General features: G+C 35.1%; 1 pseudogene; it reads right to left on the reverse strand.

The window, feature by feature from the left end:
- Positions 1–3928: 3928 nt before the first annotated feature.
- Positions 3929–4359, reverse strand: LOC102756284 (annotated as a pseudogene).
- Positions 4360–21562: the final 17203 nt, after the last annotated feature.

Here is a 21562-nt window from a genome sequence, read left to right on the forward strand (position 1 = left end):
GATATATATTCTCATCATCATCATCATCTCTCTGGTCACAGCGGAGCTCAGTACTTCTCTGGAAAGAACATGGGAGTCTGAATGAATTTTAAGTAAATGAGGAAGTTATTTTGATCCCTGGCTGTGTGATTCAGTATCTCCTATAAATATATTTTAAAACAAACAACAATAAAAACTCATAATCTTGGGCATATTCCATAGTCATTAAAATTTCTGGGTTAATGGTCCCTAATTTTTTTAATATTCGGCAAGCTCCATAGATAATTCTAATGTCTAGCCAAGACTGGGAATCATTCACTTAAAAACAGGCAGTTTATTGGTGCCATAGACAGTTTTGGAACTAAGGATATTTGACGTCCAATCCAATAAATTATCTGTTACACCAGGTCAATTAGGGACAATATTGAGGATAGAATATAAGTACTGCAGATGCCAGAGAAACCCCTAAGTAGACATATTCATAGGCCCATGGTCAGGAATTGAGACCAAATGCCACTTTAGGCAACCAAAGGAAAGGCAGACAGTCTAAGGAAGACTCAATAGCAAAATGTCAGGAAGCAGGATGCTCCACCAATCACAGCATACAGCCAGGGAACCAAGGCAAAAAGAGACAATACTGAGAATTAGGTTTGGCCCTAGAAATGGTGGCAATAGTACCTACTTGTTGGAACACCACTATTATTACCAACTAGAGGCCCAGTGCACAAAATCTGTGCACGGGGTGGGGAGGGTCACTCAGCCCCGCCTGCACCCTCTCACAATCCAGGATCACTGGCTCCTAACTGCTCACCTGCCTGCCTGCCTGATCACCCTGAACCCCTCTGTCTGCCTGCCTAATCACCCCTAACCGCCTCTGCCTTGGCCCCTGCTGTGGTGGCTTCATCTGGAATGACGTCCGGAAGGTCGTTCGGCTGTCCGGTCTAATTATTATTATTATTATTATTATTATTATTATTATTATTGATGAGTGTTGACTACATGGGATATTCTAGTCCTAGGTACTCTGCATGGAGTGTCTCACTTTAATTTTCACGGCATTACTCTAATAATGGACAGCAGGAAAATATAGCTTGGAAACTCTAAGAACTCCCCCAAGATTATTCATCTGGTAAATGTGGAGCCAGGATTGCAGAGCCCTCTGAAGTTAGGGCACAGGGTCAAAAGGAGAGCAGCAGCTAAGGGGCCATGCTTCTCATAGTCTTAAAAGATTTACTAACATCTTTTTACAGGCAGTCATGGGCTGAACCTATAGGGGGACTTTAAGGAACTTCAGGTACACACCTTGGAAGTTGAAAAGAAAGAAACTTCAACTGGACAATTAAATAAGAACTTTAAAAATCTATATTTGTTAAAACCAAAAACAGACTGCAGCTGTTGACTGTAGACAGAACACCAGGCCTCCTAGAAAGAACTACATTGTTGAGGGTCTGGATTATCTTCAGAGAGTTTCAACACAATTTTTAACTCCAGTACTTACCAACTTTGTATTTTATTTGTTCAACTGTGGTTCACACTTTTTAAAAAAATTCTAAACACATTAGTAAAAAAAACAAAAACCCTTCCAAAATCAAGGGAAAAAGCTTACATACCCAAACTGGTTATTTTCTTATCTGTCTAGATTATTTCCATAAATATTTATCAATAGCTTTAAAGCAATCCAATTCCTCCTTCATAGCAGTTGTGCATACCAAATTCTGTTTTCACTGAAGAATAAAATCTATAGGATCTCCACTTCCAAACAAAGTTATTCATTTCTAATATGCTGAATATAGATATTCCCTTTAAAATAAAGTCTTAATTGATAGGAAGTGCATTTTTTCTTAATGACAGCAATACAGTCACTGAATATGTACTTTTTCCCCACTCACCCAGGTCAGTTGACCTAGTTCCAACACTATGAATTTTATGTACAAGTTTTATGCATTTTATACTGGCTTAATCTCAACAGCCAAAGTTCATTAATTATTTTTACTCTCTCCTTTCTCTCTTTTTACATATGATCAGAAACCCCTAGAGCAGCACATTGCAAGGGAAGATCCAAAAATTCCTGATAGCAGAAGTATAGAAATTTGATGCGATAAAGTGTTTTACCATGTGGTGTTAAAATACAAGCAAGCCTCATTCTTTATTCATAAGCATAGGCTAGTGATTTGCAGCAAGTTCTCTAAGGATATGCAGAATATTATCTTTTTTTACAATAATAATTTAACGGGAGCAATTAAATAAAATATCTTAAAACAGTGCATTCAAATTTTAGTCCAGAAGTGTTTCTTCTACCTAGATGGGCTGTATATTTGCAATCTATTACTATGTGACAAATTACCACAAACTTAAACATACACTTATTAGCTCAAAGCTTCTCTGGGTCAGGCAACCAGGTTTAGGCTAGTGGGCTCTTTGCTTAGGGTCAGACAAGGCAGCAGCGAATATAATAGTGTGGGATCACTGTTAACATGTAAAGAACCATTTCAAAGAATAAAGTGAGAAAGAAGAAGTTTAAGAATTTCACCCAGGCAATACCCTTTTGAAAAAAAAAACCAGTGCCAGAGAGAATCAAAGACTTTTTTCCACATCAAAAGTAGCCAAACAGGTGTCTTTTTTTGGTTTTTGTGGGGTTTGTGGGTTTTTTTGTAAAAACTATGTGATGTATGTAACACTACTTTATAAGTTTGTCAACCACTGACCTTCCTTATTCTGACACCAAGCTTACAAATGCCTGAAAAAATACTTTTCCCCTTAAAGGTGAATCCAATTGATTAGTACTATTTCAAAGTAACTGCTTTAAGCAATCTTTTAGGTCCACAGCTTTAAAGAAGTGTATGATCTCTGACTACTGTCTTGATTTGAGAATCATTTTCACTACATAATTGTATCCGTTCTTTAGAAATTTTTCTCATAACTAAGTAGAAAAAAGCTGTTGTTTTTTCCTCAGAAATTTAAAATTTCCTGTCTTCTCATCAGATTCATATGATCTTCTCAAGCATGACCTTTTAAAATCTTCCATTTCCATCTAGTTCTCAGAAAACTCTACTGGTAGACTAAAGATAAAAATCTAATCCCCTTTGAAATAATATTTTAAAAATTAAGTCCTCTCACTTGAATATGTAAACAGAGTTTGTGTGTGTTGGTTTCATTATACAAACTTACACTGTCTTGGAAGGAGAAATAATATATTATATTCCAAACATCCAATATAAATTTGTAAACCAGGGGGTGGGTAAGGCTTGGCTGAGCCAGAGGTCAAGATCTGGAGGGAACGGGTATAGAGAAGTGTGGACAAGATAAGCCAACTCAGCTTTATCACAGTTCTCCAACTGCAGTGAAATCTCCATTTGCTAAGTCACTCAACTTTGTCCAAGCCTGCAAAGCAAGGGAGATGTTAAGGGATTATCAGTACAAATATTCAAGAATGACTGGGATATGCTCCTCGTGGTTTTAACCAAAGTAGAAATTATCTTTGGTCTCTTAATTTAGATTCAGTTGAGAAGATTAACTAATCACCACGAATTATTGTAGCTACTGTCTAGTTTTCTCTGTACCTAACATGTCCCTTGTATGTGATATTTTACCATATAAAACTTATTCAAATGCTTAGTTGGGCATCAGTGCAGCATTAAGCGATATCTTGGCCATTTGCTTAAGTTACTATTTTAGCTACTAGAACAACAAAGCCATATGGGTTATGAGATTCACTGGCTCACTGATTTAGGAGAGAAGTGCTCAAACATTTTGGTCTTAAAATCTATTATTATATGAAGAGAACAAAAAAACTATTTTTTGACAGATCCTGCTCAGGTTTATTTGTACAATTAACAAAGGTGGACACTAGCTCCATGCAGACAGCAACCCAGGGGTTACACCAGTCCTTCTGTCCTCCAATCAACAGGCAAAGGCCTCTACTGGGGAGCTTCTGTGGGGACCTGGGAATCTAAGTCAGAGTCTGAGCCTGAGCTGGAGCTGCAGCTGCAGCCTGGGGTTTAGTTTGAGCCTTGGCCTTGGACTTTGGCCGACCGAGCCTGAAACCCGTGGTGATGTGGGCACAAGCATGTTTCCCAAGCTTGAGGTGAGAGATAGAGGCAAGTCGACTGAGCTTGTGGCTGCCTCACTTTGGGACCTTGGGCTTGACCTCCTTTTGCTTTATGAGGGCCTTGATGGCCTCAGCATGTGCCCTCGTGGCCTTGGCGTTGTTGGCCTCTATCGTACAGGCCTTCCTTATGCTTCTTGGCAAAGTGCATGTTCCTCAGGAACTTGGACTCCACCCTCAAGAGATTTGTATCTTTCTGATCAGGGTTTTTTGATGTTATTTCTGTGTCATTTTGGGAACTGGTTGTACATGGTATGGTTCTTGGACTTGGCCATAGCTGCACCGAAATCAAATCCACCTAGAGAATATTTTGAATGTGGTTCATCTCTATAGATATTTACCAAATTAGAAATTAAAGGAAAAATGTTGAAAATATTGATTCATTCATTCACTTTAAGCCACAATAATAAACTCTATATGTTAATATTAATAACTCATTACATATGAATATATTTAGGATGTTATTGTTTTATATTTTTGCAAATACCATTAATGCCTGGCTTAATAGAAGACAGCTGGATTCTCTTATCTGTGTTCTGCCGTCAAACTGAGGGCATACTTCATGTGGCCCCTACAAAACTCCACTGCAGACTCATAGAATGAAAGGAAAACGGAAATGCCATCTTGGTATTATTATGACCTCAAAGACCTCTTAGGGTCACTCAGGAATTCCTATAACACACTTTGAAATCTTCTTCTCTAGGATGATAAGGATAAAACACAACTTTTACACAGAGTTGAAATGGTATGATGTCTCCCAAGCAACCTCAATCAAAGTAGTAGACATGCCCCACTGGTTCCCACTAAACCCACTCGTTGTATCATTTACTGTTAAGAAGTACAGAAGTAGAGAAAGAAGAAAATAATTTCCAAAGGTATATTATTAAAAAGAAAAATCTTTTTGTAAGATTTTTGGGAGATATCCCTATCTATCCTTAAATTTAAAAAATTCATTTATTAAACAAAAACAAATATCCTATTGCTAGTAAGAAATAGATATTTATTTAACATGTGATAAAGCAGAAGATACATAAATTGTTTATAGGTACATTAAAAAGTTATGTTATGGAATATTTTCAAAATAGTTGAAACTAGCTCTTTGTGTTAATATTATCACACAATAATTTACAAAGGAAGATTTTAAAGTGATAAAATTGTTTTATGTAAATTTCATAATAATCTAGTTTTTCTAAATGAAGAACTAATTTAGGGGAACAGGACTGATGACTTTTAGTCAGTCATTCCACATCCCTTTGTAGAGCAACAAAAGTTAATAAAGGCTGGCTTTACTTAAGTAAGAAACAGGTAAGAAGCATTCACAAGGCTTTCTGGCTTTTCTTAACAAAGAAAGAGAAAGTCGGTTTATACATTTTTGTCGTTGTTCATACATTAAAAAAAAAATGCAACCCTTAACGGAGTGGGGTACAAGCCCTCTCCAGCTGGGTCTCATTTTACTTAGAGGAATACAGAGTTCAATGATAGGAAAATATGTGATATTGCACACAAATTGAAATGACATTCAAAATATTTACTAAATATGTCTAAATATTATAGAACATCAACGGGTAAAAATATAATCAGCAGTACACAAAAGTATCAAGTCTCAGAAAACAAATTATTGCACAAATATTGATTAATCTCACTTTATAGCCAGAATCCTTATCTCTATTCTCCTTCAGGTATCTCTAAACCCTTTTATTTTATTACTTTTTAATTGTAATTAATCACTGGTGTATCTATAAGTTCTAACAGAGAAGAAACTATTTTTATTTACATCTGAAATGCAATAACCTAACAAAGTGATTGATGTAGAGTTGATTATCAATAATTATTCGAGAAATAAACAAATGAATGTATTCACATTTTGTTGAAGAAGAAGTGATTTTCCCGAACTCCTACGCCAACAGGTGATGCTATCAGGGTTTACCTGAAAGAGAATCCTTTGCTGTTTTGTCTCCTCTGCTCTGCTGACAACCAGATATTTCCTCTTGGGCAAGTCACTCCTCCAGTTTTTGGCTGTTTTTCTTATTGAAAAGTAAGTGGTGAACCACATGGTTTCTAAATTATCCTCTAGTTCTAACATGTTAATATTTATTCTGTTGCCAATTGGTACATTTGTACTGTGTTTATTGCAATAGGTGAGGGAAAGTAAGACTTTTTGGCATTATACAATATTTATCAAATTGATAATATATATCATTATGAAAAAAAGTGAAATAATGGTAAAAATACTAATAAATAGTATTAGTTTAATACTAAACTAATCCCCCTATGAATAGATAACTGGGATCACAGCTTCCCATTTTATTGAATGCTGGTCATTTTTTCCAGGTAATATAAAAACTAAAATCCTTAAAATTTTGGGTTAACCAACAATGCCATTTAATGACAGTGTACTCATATCCCTTCTTGTCACAGGCGGCTTTGGGTTGCGTTCCATATACCCTAAAGCTACTTACCAAGACAATTATCTTCTCTAAACATTTCTTCTGTTTCTAAAGCAATGAAATAATCCCAGTTTCAAAAAATCAATTCAGTAAGTATTTTATAATAAGACTTCTTACTATTTAAAATGTGCACTATTCAATACGAAAAAGGATAGGTATTCATAAAATAAAGTGGGGAAATTGCTTATAATAAAGGTAGTCATGTGGCCTGGCATTCATTCCTTTTAAAAGAAAAGCTTTTGGGTTTTTATATAAGAGAAAGGAATCAGCCATGCTTGGAGAAAACATGAAATTTCAAAACACATGGAATTGCCATGATTTCAGAGACTTTCTCCTAGAATGTTTACACTGATTATTTTTCTGTAGGAAACTGTCTTTAATAAGCAGTGGTGAAGAACTTCAGCTGTGTGTCACAGCCCCAGTTCAAGTCTCAGTTCTGTCCTTGCTAGCCAGTCTTTGGGTTAGTTATTTAACTGTTCCTTACTTTAGTTTTTCTATATTTAAACCAGGGCTAATGATAGTATCTACCTCATAGTCCTGTTGTAATAATTAATTTTAATAATTATAAAGAGCTTATAAAATTCTAGACATATAGTTAACATACTTTGAATGTTTAATTAGTAAATAGATCTGATAAAATGGCTTTCTATGTACACCTGGATACACCACAAGAAATTTAACCTATAACAAACACTAAAAAGACTATATAAAATAGAGTGTATGATGGCTAAGTAGCTAAACAGGAAAACCTACACAGACAAAAGCAGTGAGTAAAAAGAAGAAATGTGGGGAAAACAAACCATTTCTGTGTTTCATATGTAGTTAATATTCAAAATGTGTAAGCAAAATCATCTAACTTTCTATAATATGCATGGGTAGCAATCAATGTTTGCAACTTGTGTTGAGGCATAAAATTTTAAACTGCTTTAAGAAGATCTATAAGATTCTTTTTCTAAAGAGAAATAAATGAGCTGTTCTGTGTTCCAAATGAAATATCAAATAAAATGTTGAAAAGGTTTTCTATCAAAGAAATTCTTTGTGCTATATTTTACACCCTAGCAAAAAAAATACAAAAGCACCTTTATGTTTGGAACATTAAGAAATTTAGGTTTGCACTGGCGTAGAATAATTTCATAACTAAGTACAAAATGGCAAGCTCAGATGGTTTGCCATGAACTATAATCACTTTTTTTAAAAAAAGATCACACAAAAAGAACATTTTGATAAACAATTTTAGAGAAGAGACGAAAACATAGACAAGGTATTTAAAAATAAAATGAGAGGAGAAATGATACTAAATTAAGAAGCATAAACATGGGTTCTATGAGCAAGCTTGGCAGAAAATAAATCCAGAAGAGTGATAATAAGTCCTGGGAAGTCTAAGAAAATGGGAGGTTTCAGTCTTTGGAAGAAAAAGAGAAAGAAGGGTTAAAAGGACATTAAATTATCAAAGCTTATCATGTATAGTAAGGGGAAGCTGGAGGATAAAGGATATCACAGAGATAGATATATATATATGTACAATTAGAATAGGCTTTAATTATTTTTAAAAGGTAACAAATATACCAGCAAAGAGGATTAAATATAGGATCTTAAAACTGGAGTTTATACAGTGTTGTACTCATAAATGATTAACAATGAACTCTCAAGAAGTCCTGCCCTGCATCACCTGGCAATTTCCCCAGTATAAATACTCCACTGTGACTGGTTTTGAGCTGCCAGTGTGACATCACTGAACATTAAGTTGAGGAGATATCTGCAGTAACACACCATTGTGTAGTGTTTCCGGCATAATTATCGGCCTTTACCAGCCAGCATGAGCTGGCTCCACCATACCACTAGACCTTCATGGACTATCTTCTGTTTCTGAGAGACGGATAATTAGTAAGAAAAGTAAAAATTGTGCAAGATTACATACTAGAGTATAAGTGTTGTGAAGGAAAGACGCAGGGTGATGGCTCACTGGGAGAGGATTGCTTAAGGTGGAGTGGACACAGCTTTCTGAGGTGGTGACATAGGCACTAAGGGATGAAAATGAGCTGGAGGAAGAGTTTGTTTTCCATGTAGAGAGAGAACAATACAGGGAAAGAAATCAGAAAAAAAGTGCATTCCAGGAAGTAACCAAACTTTTTGTTAATTAATCACTAATCCATGCAGAGTCTGGTAGATGGTGCAAAAACATTTATTTAATTTTCTTGATTATTTACCTTTTAATTCGAAGTTCACTGAGGCTGGAACTCAGAGTTTCTTTCCTCTTTTCCCCCTCCTCAACCTCACCAGCCTTTTTCTACTTCCCTGCCCTCATTCTGAGGTTCTAAAAAGGTGATTTAATTTTCTTAAAATTGAAAACTCCATTCCATGAGTTGGGATCTGACAATGTATTATAGAAAGAGGCATTAAGTTTTTCAAACTAATCAGAATCAAATATCTACAAATTAAATAATCCTTTGTAACACTTGTCACTCTATAGCACAATGACCATAGATTAAGCACATGTATGCTATATATTTTAATCCTTCCCAAAGGAGGGGGGGGATTAAATTCATTTCCACCTCATCAATTTTTAGATTATTTTAAAATTTCATCATCTTATGAAAACGAATAAGAACTTCATATTCTGTAAGTAGTCTCTCACTTTTCTGTCTATTGTCTGATGTGGGGAAGCACGGGACTTGGTTGGAAAGTATATAAGGATGAATCTCCAAAAGGTTGAGGGCCTCTAGGGGGACCTTGCGGAAGGTGGCAGACCCTGCCTTGACTTTTCCAAACAAGTCTGAGTTCCCAGGTGTTTGCTAGAATCTTTATGCTTAGTCTTCAGATGTCCTTGCTTAAAGGACACTACAGACGCATGGTATCTAATAGTTGATTTTAGTTCAACCTGTTATAAAAGCCTAAGGAGGCAGGTGAACAGGGCTGTTTGGTTCCTCAAGCCAAGCAGTCCCTTAGCCCTCTCTTTCCCAGAAACGTGTGTCAGAGTAATCATTCATATGTCGCTCAGGGTCTGCTGGTCAGCCCTGGCAGTTTGACATTAGGAGAAACTGAGAACATAGTAACAAGCAGCAGATTTTATAGTATTGAATGTTTGACAATCCTTTAAAGATGACTTCTTAATATATTCTTCGAAATGCACACATTGGTAATGCTACCTCATGTCTTCACCCTCCTAGCCATTTCACCCAAAACTTTGACCTACATTCCTTTAATTTTGGAAAGTAGCCTACAAGTTCTAATTGAATGAGATGCCAGGAACACCAGAGATTCCTATGCTACTAACAGAAATATAGCACAGATCTGATTGCTGTAAGTCTACAAGAATTTCTACAGCAGATAAAGCCAAGATAGTACTGAGGCTATATCGCATGCAAATTGGGAGAATTTAAGATTTTCTAACTTATAGATTTAAATGTCTTTTTTAAAAATAACCTCAGAAGACCTGACCAAATGATCCAAATTTTTATTGAAATCCTTTCTATGGCTCGTGTAAGAGTTACCATGTGTATTTCCACATTTCAATGAATAAAATTGGGAAATTATTTCATCAATTTGGTACTGAAAAATATGTCTTGAGCAGATTATTGGTTTTAAAAAATAAGGTTCATAAAGATATACTTTGTGGGAGAAAAAAAATCACTTCAGCTTAGGGTGCATTGAGAATCTAAAAAAGTGTCCTCACACAGAAAAAGACTGTCAGTCATTAGAGCAGATCTGGCAGATTGGGTTTTTAATCCTGTTTAATAAATCAATGTCAGTTGATTAAGACATACCTATTTTCTGGATGTTCTCACATTTGATAAAAGATCATATAAGAAAAACCAATAATTAAGAATATATTAAATGAGACATATGGGAGCTCCAGTTGCGCAATCGGTTAGCACACGGTACTTATAAGATAAATGAGACATATGAAAACATACTCAAAGTCACTAATCATCCAAGAGATGCAAATCAAAACAATGAGGTACCATTTCACACCTGTCAGAATGGCTATCATCAACAAACGACAAGTGCTGGTGAGGATGCGGAGAAAAAGGAACCCTCTTGCACTGCTGGTGGGAACACAAATTGGTGCAGCCACAGTGGAAAACAGTATGGAGTTTCCTCATAAAATTAAAAATGGAACTCCCATTTGACCCAGTAATCCCACTTCTAGGACTATATCCCACGAAATCAGAAACACCCATCAGAAAGGATATATGCACCCCTATGTTCACAGCAGCACAATTTACAATAGCTAAGACCAGAGTCATAGAAGCATCAAATAGATTGTCCAACCTATGAGGGAAGGTGGGGAGTGAGGGGGTAAGAGATCAACCAAAGGACTTGTATGCATGCATATGAGCATAACCAATGGACACAGATAGGGGGTCAAGTGGGGGAGTGGTGAGGGCATGTGCTGGGGGTTGAGGGTGGCTGGGGAGAGGTCAATGGGGGGAGAAAAGGAGACTCATGTAATACATTAAACAATAAAGAACTTAAATTTAAAAAAGAATATATTAAATGTGTTCAAAAGAAACCCATGAGAGTGATAAGCATTCCAAATGGGATCAAGGGTGTGGAAGGTGTCAGGGATGGCTTCCCAGTACTGCTCAGTTGAGTCCAAGGAATATGTACAAATTCAACTGGATGCAAAAGGGTAGAACATTCCAACAAAAGAGAATGTACTAAGGAATAGAAGACAGACCATACGGCCTGAGGACATGTAATATCACTCAGTTGATTTGATGAGCAAGGGATAGCAGGAAGGAAGACACTCAGTTGATTTGATGAGCAAGGGATAGCAGGAAGGAAGGCTGGAGAAATAAATAGAGATTAGTACAGGAAAATCTTTACATCCATGCGTTTAGAAAATCAGAATATAAAGTAGGAAAATATGGTAAAAATGCCAATATTATATTATTGGATTTTAACCAATACCCAAAGTACCAAATCAATAGCCATAGGTCCATAATGATATAAATAAATTGTTATTATTTTTTAATCCTCATCCAAGGACATTTTTCTACTGATTTTCAGAGTGGAAGAGAGAGGGAAAGACAGAGAGAAATATTGGTTGCTCCTGCACGTGCCCAACCAGGGCCCAGGCCGGGGAGGAGCCTGCAACCAAGGTATGAGCCCTTGACTAGAATCAAACCCAGGATCCTTTGGTCCTCAGGCCGACACTGAGCCAAACAGACTAGGGCAATTGTTATATTTTTTAATGAGAGAGAATAAACAATCTTCGGTAGAAAAGAATTCCAAATAATTGATGTGATACTGACCCTGCCTCCATCCTACGGAGGTAGAGCATTAACTCTACCCCTTAAGCGTGGGCTACACATAGTATTTTTCCCCCAAAGACTATAGCATAGCGGGGACAGAGGGAAAGTAACTTCATAGTGGAGAAGCCTGAGAAACACTATGTCAGTTAGGTGGTTAAGGCTAACACCAACATGGTAACCTTGATATAATACAACGAGAATGGCACTTTTCCTCTGTGGTCTCCCTCCCATAAGCCATAACCCACGACGAAATATTAGGAAAACAAATCCCATTTTGGTGCATTCTATAAAATGTCCAATGAGTACTACTCAAAACTTTCGTAGTCACTGAAATAAGGAGAGTCTGTCAAGTCACGTTGCAGTCAAGGGGAGCCTAAGAAGACACAGTGACTAAATATAATGTGAGATCCTGGGAGGAAGCCTATGACAGACAAAGGATGTTAGGTTAAAAAACAAGAAAACCTACATAAAGTGTGGACTTCTGTTAATAATAATAATGTGTCAATATTGGTTCATTACTTGTGACAAATGTATCATACAAATGTAAGATGTTGCTAAGGACGGGAGGGGGGTCACCAGGAGTGGGGTCTATGGAAATTCTCTGTACCATCCTTTTTACTTTTCTTTACTTTGTTATATCAAAATATTTTCTCAGTCCCATTCAGTATTTCATATAAAAATATCTGCCTCAAACCAGGTTGCCCCAAAGTTGAAAATATTCTGCCTTTAAACATCCCCTTTGGAGAAGATAGTAGGATTATATCAATGTAATATCCTCTCCCTTTCTGCAATAAGGAATACATTTGGTTTTGCTTGGGCAATGGGTTATGTGATGACTTCTTCAGGAAGTCTATAATCAACACTTAGGAAAACTCATGCAAGCAACAACTTTGACCTATAATCTTTTTGGTATATTAGGATATAATATATTTTGGTAATTGGCTTATATATCCCACTCCCAATAGTCTCCCCCATTCTGATTAGTATTATGTTATTAAAGTTTCTGATCACACAAACCAGTCTGGGCTCTTTGCTGAAATGTAATATAAAACTTCACTCCTTCATTACAGGACCACTATACCCCTGAAATTATGCAACTAAGAACAACAACAACAAAGGGTTTTATGGATTTTATTTCCACTCTGAAAGACCATCATGACAGTTATATTATAGTGACCATTAACTACTCCATTATTTTATTCTTAAAAAAATGATATAGTATATTTGTGAGGGAATACACAAATACCAAACACTGAGGAAACAGTAGGTAAAAAGAGGACACTGTAAATTGCTATTCATCTAGAAGTGAAAATGGGAATATCACAACTAATTATTAGATCAAATCATGTTAAATCAGCACTAGATTGTAGTAGCTGCTTAGTAATTTGCTAGCCTAGCAAAGCAGTCATTTCCTAATGATGACAGCTATTTACCCAGATGGAAAGTCACAGGAGATTGGGACTGCTGCCACACCACACAGCATTAATCAGAATAGCCATCAGTAATGGCCCCTCCAGCGTACCAAATCACTCATGATTAGTAGGGGTGGTTCAAGTTCAGAGAGTTGAGAAATTAGACAGCATGCCTCTTGGTCCCAGGACCAGGACTCTGCTGTTCACCAATCTGTTTACCTGAGTTTTATGAGCTGGTTAGACTATGGTTCAAAGGATGCAAAGCCTTATATACGGGTTAGGTAGCCTTGTCCTACTCAGCCATTTTAAGCCATATAGAAAATTTTGGGAAAAAAAATGTTTTAACTCGGCTAATTCAAAGTACCTGTCTCCAAATATAAAACACATCACCCCTCACTGTCACCTCAACCCTTACCCCAACCCTGATGTTTTATCTCATCGCTGAGCCATGGGCCTTTTCTGAATATTACCTCATCCCCAACATTATACCAACTATGATATAATGCATCTCTTATCACAACTCTTGTCTTTTTGAGTAAGTACTGGAGACTGAGAAACAAACTGCTACACATATTAAAATATCATATAAATAAAAAATTTTAAAGTCTAATAATTTACTTTCAAGTTCATGACATACTGCTCCAGACTGAAAATATTATTGGCAGCAAAATGGTTAAGCAAAGTGACTCAGCCAAACTAGCTATATTTAAAGTGCTCAGCAGCCACACATAGCTAGTGACTTATCATATTAGACAGCACAAATATAAAGCATTTTTATTATGCTAGACATTTCTGCCGGACAGTGCTGGTTTGGAATGTTTATAGCTATAAAAGGTAGACTAAAAAAGATAAGCAAAAAATAACATTTTCAGAAATTACTAGATTTTGTTCCATTGATTTTTAAGTATACATTTCAATGTTATTTGACAAATACATATTAGGCTATCAACACAAAAACTGACATGCAATTGTCCCTTAATTCCACAGGGATTGGTTCCAGGATCCCTCCCCCATGCATGGATGCCAAAATCCACAGATGCTCTAGCCCCTTATCCTATATAATAAAAGCCTAATATGCTAAGTGTTCGGTCGACCAGCTGACTGTGCAACCAATCAAAGCATAATATGCTAATGATATGCTAAGTCTGCTCAACTGCTCACTATGATGTGCACTGACCACCAAGAAAGAGTCAGACAGTTGACCAGTCGCTATGACGTGCACTGATCACTGGGGACAGATGCTCTGACCAGTAGGTTAGCTTGCTGCTGGGGTCCAGCCAATCAGGACTGAGCAAGGCAGGCCAGACACACCCTGGAGCCCTCCCACGGTCCCTCCCTGGCCCCGATAGTGTACCAGTGGGGCCCCTCAGCCTGGCTTGCGCCCTCTCACAATCCAGGACCCTTCAGGGAATGTCAGAGAGCTGTTTTTGGCCTGGTCTGCAGGCCAGGCTGAGGGACCCCAGTGGTGCATGAATTCGTGCACCGGGCCTCTAGTATAAAATAATGTAGTATTTTCATATAACTTACCCTCATCCTCCCATATACAATACTTTAAGTCATTTCTTAATTACTTATAATACCTAATACCTAATGTAAATGCTATGTAAATAGTTCTTATAATGTATTTTTAGAAAATGTTTTTGAATTGAGCTATTAATTTTTGTTATTCAGTTGTAAAAGTAATTTATATGTTCTAGATACAACTTTTTTATCAGATCACTGGCTTGACTTGCCACTTGCCAAAAACAGAATATTTTAATTACAACTTATTTTAAAAAATTTATTTAAATTTATTTTTTTAATGTTCTATCTTCTCTATTATTTTTTCTTGTATTATCAACATTTTTTCTTCTATAATTCATGCTTTTAAGTGTCTTTTTTTAGGAAATCTTCAATTAATCAAAAGTGTTAAAGATATTTTCCTATATATTCTTCAACAAGTTCTATAGTTTTAGTGCCTTTGTTCAAGTATGTGATACATTTTGAGTTAATTTTTGATGTGGGATGAAGATCCAGAATAATTTTTCCATAAATATGGTTTTTTCAGAAATAATTAAAATACTTTCTTCTCCATTCAAATTTCTTAGCAAATATTTCAAAAATCAAATGACCATGTATTTGTAAGCTGATTTCTGGACTACTTTGCCTGATGCACTGAACTGTCTATATTTACTCTAATACCACAAGCGTTTATTGCTATGGGTTTATAGTTTTTAAATTGGGTGGTGTAATTCCAACTGTTCTCAAATTGTTTAAATTTTTTAGGTCCCTTACAGTTTCATAAAATTTTAAAATCAACTTGTAAATTTTACAATATCAACAAAAATAGCCTGCTAAGATTTTTAAAGAAGTTGTGTTGAATTTATAGACCAATTTAAGGAGAAGTTCCAACTTAACAGTATTGAGTCTTTCACTCAATGAACATAGTTTAATCAATATATGTATTAGATATTTTTACATGTACTTCAGTAATAATTATAGTTTTCAGTGCACAGTTTGTCTTAAATTGTATTTCTAATTACAATCTCAGTTACCATGGAGCTGTGCAAAATGTAGATATGCCTTCTATTTGCATGAGTTTCAGTGAAAATGAACCCATGCAAAATGGTACCTCCGTATATTTTATTTTATTTTTTTAAGGTATCTTTCTTGTTTTTTGTTTTTTATTTCTCTTTTAAACTTTTGTTTTTTAAAAATTTTTATTTCCTTGTATTTCATATTTTTATTTTATTGGAAAAAACATTTTTAATTTCAATTTCCAAATTTTTGTTACAAGTATATAAAAATTCAATTGACTATTTTATACTGATCTTATATTCTTTAACCATGGTAAAATGACTCACTAATTTAGTTGCTTTTCTTGGATAGTTTCTTGAACTTTCTGCATAGATGATATATTTTCTTCAAATAAAAATATGTTTATTTTTTATGTTTAATTGTATGCCTTTTATTTCTTTTTCTTGCCTTATTCCATTAGCTGAAAAAATAAGTACAATTTTGAATATAGGTCATGAAAACAGATATCCTTGCATAATTTCTAACATTAGGAAAAAAATCATTCTGTTTTTATCATTACAAGCAATGTTAACGGCATTTTTTTCAGTGTTTTGTTGTTGTTGTTGTTAGATTGAGTAAATTTCATTCTGTTCTTAGTTTGCTAAGGCTGTACTGAGATCTACTATTTTATTATTTGTTTTTCTCTAATTTTTGTTTCCCTTTCTTGCCTTCTTTCAGATTATTTGACTAATTTTTATAATTCCATTTTAACTTTATCTATACATTTTAGATACTTTAATTATCTTTCAGTAGACTAAAAATTAGGAAAAATATTTTATGTTATTCACATATTTACCATACCTGGAACTTATTCTTTCTTGCTTTTTCTCTCATTTTCCCTCACTCTCTTCCTCTTCCTCTTTTTGTTCAGCTCCCTCCTATCTCTTTCAAAGTTTCAAATTCTGGCCACTCAGCTGCCCAGAATTTTAATCTCTGTTTTAAATTCCGCTGGGCTTTGTGTTGGTTCCTCTCTGTCCATTGTATTCGGAAATCACTTCTAATCAATAGTCTAGGCCAAACTTAAGGGCCATATCACTTGTATTCTTTCTCTCGGAGATCACATTACTGTTCTTCCTTCTACTGCTCATTTTCTGAAAACTATCATTTCACTTATTTTCTCTGCTTTCTAATTGTTTTCCGTGCACAGCAACTGCCATGGGCATTAATCCTTCATGGGAAACTGAAATTCATTTACTGATTTTAGACCTCATTTCTACTTTGTTTAATATTAAGATCATAAACAATTGCTTTCACTTTTGTCTCAGAGAGTTCTCTGGCATGCAGCCTGTTGCCCTTATCGTTTTGATCCATTCTAAAATTGTTTGTCATTTAATAGCGGAGTTAAGATAATTTACATTTATTAAAATGACAAACATTTAATTTAAGCAGTTAGGTTTTATTTACTTTGTTTTCTTTCTTAATTTTTTAATAATTATTGTTCATCTTGGTCTTTTTGTGTGTTTTTTATGTATGTGTGTGTATAAATCATATCTATGAAGTGCTATTGCTATTGTTCTAGAATAACTAGCTTTTTTTATAATCCGACATGATGCATTTAGTTCTCTAATTATAGAAAATTAATTTTGTATTGTGAGCACTATTAAAATTATCTTCTCTTCCTTTTTCCTTCACACTCTCTTCTTCACCAATGCATATTACTCAATAACATTTTCTTTCTAATTTAGTATCTTTGTAATGTTAAAAATGCTTATACTTATATTTGATCTTTTAGATTAAAATAATATATTTTAAGTCCCCACTATTATAAATGAGGCAATCTGAGAAACTACTTAATCCATACCTTATTTATCCCTCTTAAAATAAATGAGGCCATCAGATTGAGATGACTTTAATCATTGGTGGTGTACATTATCAAAGAAAACCTAGCATATAAATGTCTTAATAATATAATAGTGAAGCCTAAAGGCAACCAATCACAAACAGCCAACTAAGCTTTAAACTATAGCAAATATTTTCCTTTATTTACTTCCACATCTCCACATAAGTTTTTCCCTTGCTTTTGTTGGCAGAGTGCCCCTAATCAATTCCAGTTTGGTGCAGCCACATTCAAATTGATTTTTACTCAAACTCAACATTTTTAATGAACTTCAGTTTATCTTTTAATGCCCATTTCCCTACCAAATACGGATAGACATGCCATGTCTACTTTGTCAGAACATACAACTTAAATTCTATTCTCCTAATCCACCCACTGTAGTTATAATTCTACAGTTAAATGTTTTTAATTCTTATTGCCAGTCCTTTAGCCATGGATTCCCCAGTCATCTCTTAGCCATGGAAAGTTTGTCCCCTAGCAATTTCTTAAGGGAGAAAAAAAATGTAAAAGAAATTCCCTAACTATTGTATGATCAAAGTAGCATTACTGTGACCTTTATAGTTAAAGAGCAATTTCACATGTTTATACTCTTCAGAACCTTTTTTTTTCTTTGAGGAATTCTCCAGGATCCATCTGGTTCCTGCAAGGACAAGATTGAATTAAATGGAGGTGTGATGGGGATGATCACTCATGCATCCTTTATATCTTTGAGCATGGCGCTCATTTCCATGCTCACCTCCCAAATATAATTTTGTTTTTACCACATTGGCCTAAGGCTCAATTCCAGAGGCTTTTGCTTGTTCTTCCATGCTTTGATAGCTCTTACATATATACAGGATGTCCCAAAAATATATACATGCTTATTGTACGTCATTATTGTCAATGGGTTAAATCTGAATAGAAAGAAACATCAACTGAGCTATCAATTGTTAAGTGTATATACATTTTGGGGGGATACTCTGCATTGTCTGTCCTAATGTTACATTAGGGACCAGTAAAATGATGATGGAATAAGTCTTCAATGACTCCACTGTCAACTGGACTATGCCCAGCACCCTCTCTGTTACCTAGCTTTCACGTGCTCCCATTTTAATAAGGAGACCATTGCAATTATTGACACCTCTGAGTATAAATGTTAACATGGACCCTGTAATGAAGAGTCTTCAAAATGTTTTCCTTTGTCCAGTGTGCAGTTAATCAAGTGAATCATGGGAGGTTCCTTCAGGGAAGAACATGAATAATTATTACCATGTACACTTGTCATCTTATTGTAGAGTCCTTTCCCTGGGACATAGCCTTTACTTCAGTTAATAGATTACAGGTGTAGAAATTAGCCAAAGTCTAGAACTAGACAGGGAATTGTGGCTTTTCACTGGGACAACCTCCTTCAGCTTCCTGATCATCCATCCTTTAATTCATCTGAGCATACATGTTGATTGGTATTCTTTCTGGTTGCCCATCTATTATGGCCCCAGTGACATCATATTCTTTTAACAATCTTCATGCTTCTCCATGGGTAAGGCCTCCTTGGCTGTCATTTAGACCTTGCCATTCATTATAATAAATGTAGCTACCTCACTTTGGACAGGTAAGTCCTGCTTACCTGCCTTCCCAGAGGTCCAATGTCTGGGTCTTATCATTCCCATTGCTAACGAAGGAGAAAAACCATTGAACTTCTTAGTGATTATGATGCCTTTCTTACCTGTGCTAGCCTTATGACCTTTGTATATGTTATAGCCCCTGAACATTCCCATAGAGCACAGTAATCTGGTGGGTCTTCCAGCATTATATAACATACTCACTTCAGCATACACACTTCTTTGAGTTTTTACAATTCCTTCTTCCATTGTTTTACATAGAAAATTTAGTATTTTAACCTCACTTTACATGGCCACAACATGTTTTCCCATATCTCTTATGATACTTGGCAGAATGTTAAATCCTGAATTTCAGGAGAGTGCTTCCAAATCAATAACCTCTCCCCTATTTGATTTGTGTCCGAACCTCTTTGATAAGCCATCTTTAGTATCCAGTCCCGCATGCAATCCTCGGCTCCTGAGACTAGGTCTGGTGGTTCCTTTGTGGGAGAGACTCTTTTCTTCCTTATTGTTCTTCTTATCCATGACTCTGTCTCAGTTGTTGTATGATTTAATCCTAGTTATAGTATGAGGAAAAGTAGGGATACATCCTGAGAAGGACACACTTATCTCACTGGATAGAGAAACTTGCATGAATTTTTGAAAAATGTTGCTGCATTGCTGAGAATCCTTTCAACAATTTGTATTCACTACTGTATGGTTTATGCCCTATTTATGTTTCTTTTGACAACCTATACAGATAAGGAATTTTTGTCTGTTTGTTCTCTTTTTCATTCTTCACTTTCCTCCTGAATATTTTTCATGGAGACAAATGGAAAATTCCAGATTATGCAAAAATATTCAATTCAAAGCTCAACACACTTTTAATATATTAACTTGGTTTCAGGCAACTGCGTAGAATTTAAAAAGCATGCATTTGTGTAGAAATTTGCATATGTCCATGTGATGCTTGTTATTATAGATACTAGAAAAAAAATTTAGTTTTGAAAATTAGAGCTGAATCATCTGGAATTCATAATAAAACACCAGGAAGCCCAGGGGTATCTACACAATATTTGTGGATTTAAAGCAAGATAAATATTTTATTTTACAATCTCATAGAAAATGATCCCTCATTATCTTTTAAAATTAAAAGTACACAAAGCCTTTGATCTAGTAACTCCTTTTGGGGAATTTACTATATACGATATATATGTAAATGCACAATGTATTTACTAAGCATTTTTTAAATGATGAAAATATGGAATCAACTATAATATCCATCAATAAGATAATTACTTAATAAATAAGAGCCTATATATTGGAAATAACATAGATAAGAGATAATTTCACATCTCTGAATTAGAAGGGCGACCATGATATAAATTATGTCATAGTATGCAGTATAATTCTATTTTTTATAAAATATATGTAAATAATTGTTTAAAGACATGGAGAATAGAAAAAGCACACTAGGTGGCATTATAAAATAATATTGATTATAAATAAAATTATTCATTTTTATATATTTTACGTTAGTTTATTTGTTGCAACAATAATACATTATTTCTCCAATTAAAAAGAAACAATCAAAAGAATAAAGGATTAAAAAATAAGTATGAGAAATATTTTAGGAAGATACAGAAAATATTCAACTACATAGTTCTGGAAGTTTAGTAAGATACTAGTGAAATTAGAGGAAAAAGCAATAAGTTGGCTTCAAATCCAACTTGTTCCAATCATATGGAAAACCCAGCTTTCACAGACATGGCAAGATGGAATTAGCATGCCAAAGTCCCACTTCCCACCTGGCCAGAACAGGACATAAGGCAAGGTTAGGATATTGACACAAAGCAGCTTCTCTGAAGTTTAGTCCCAGCTCAGGAGTCAACCAAGGTTTAGAATCTAATTCAATCAGTACTACCATTCCAGGAAATGTACTTAAACGTTCCCACCTATAAAATACTAGTACAAATGATAATACCAATACTTAGTTTTATAGATATATTTAAAGAGTAGTAGCAAAGCACTTAGAATTTCATAGGTGCACCCAACAACAGAACGCCTACATAGAAAAAGCAAATGCTAAAAGAACTAAAAGGAAAAATAAACATTAATACAATAATAAAAGGAGACATTCATATCCAACTCTAAACAATCAGTAGATCATCCAGATAGAGAATCAATAGGAAACAATGTTGGATTTGACTAACACTATAAACTAAAATGACACAACAGACATACTAGAATAAAGAACATTCTATTAAATATCAGCTGGACAATTCTTCTCAAGCACACGTAAAACGTTTTCTAAGATAGATAATATGTTAGGCCATAAAACAAGTCTCAACAAATTTAAGAAGATAGAAATTACATTAAGTATCTTTCCCT

Source organism: Myotis davidii, unplaced genomic scaffold (assembly GCF_000327345.1).
Source record: "Myotis davidii unplaced genomic scaffold, ASM32734v1 scaffold187, whole genome shotgun sequence".
NCBI lineage: Eukaryota > Metazoa > Chordata > Mammalia > Chiroptera > Vespertilionidae > Myotis > Myotis davidii.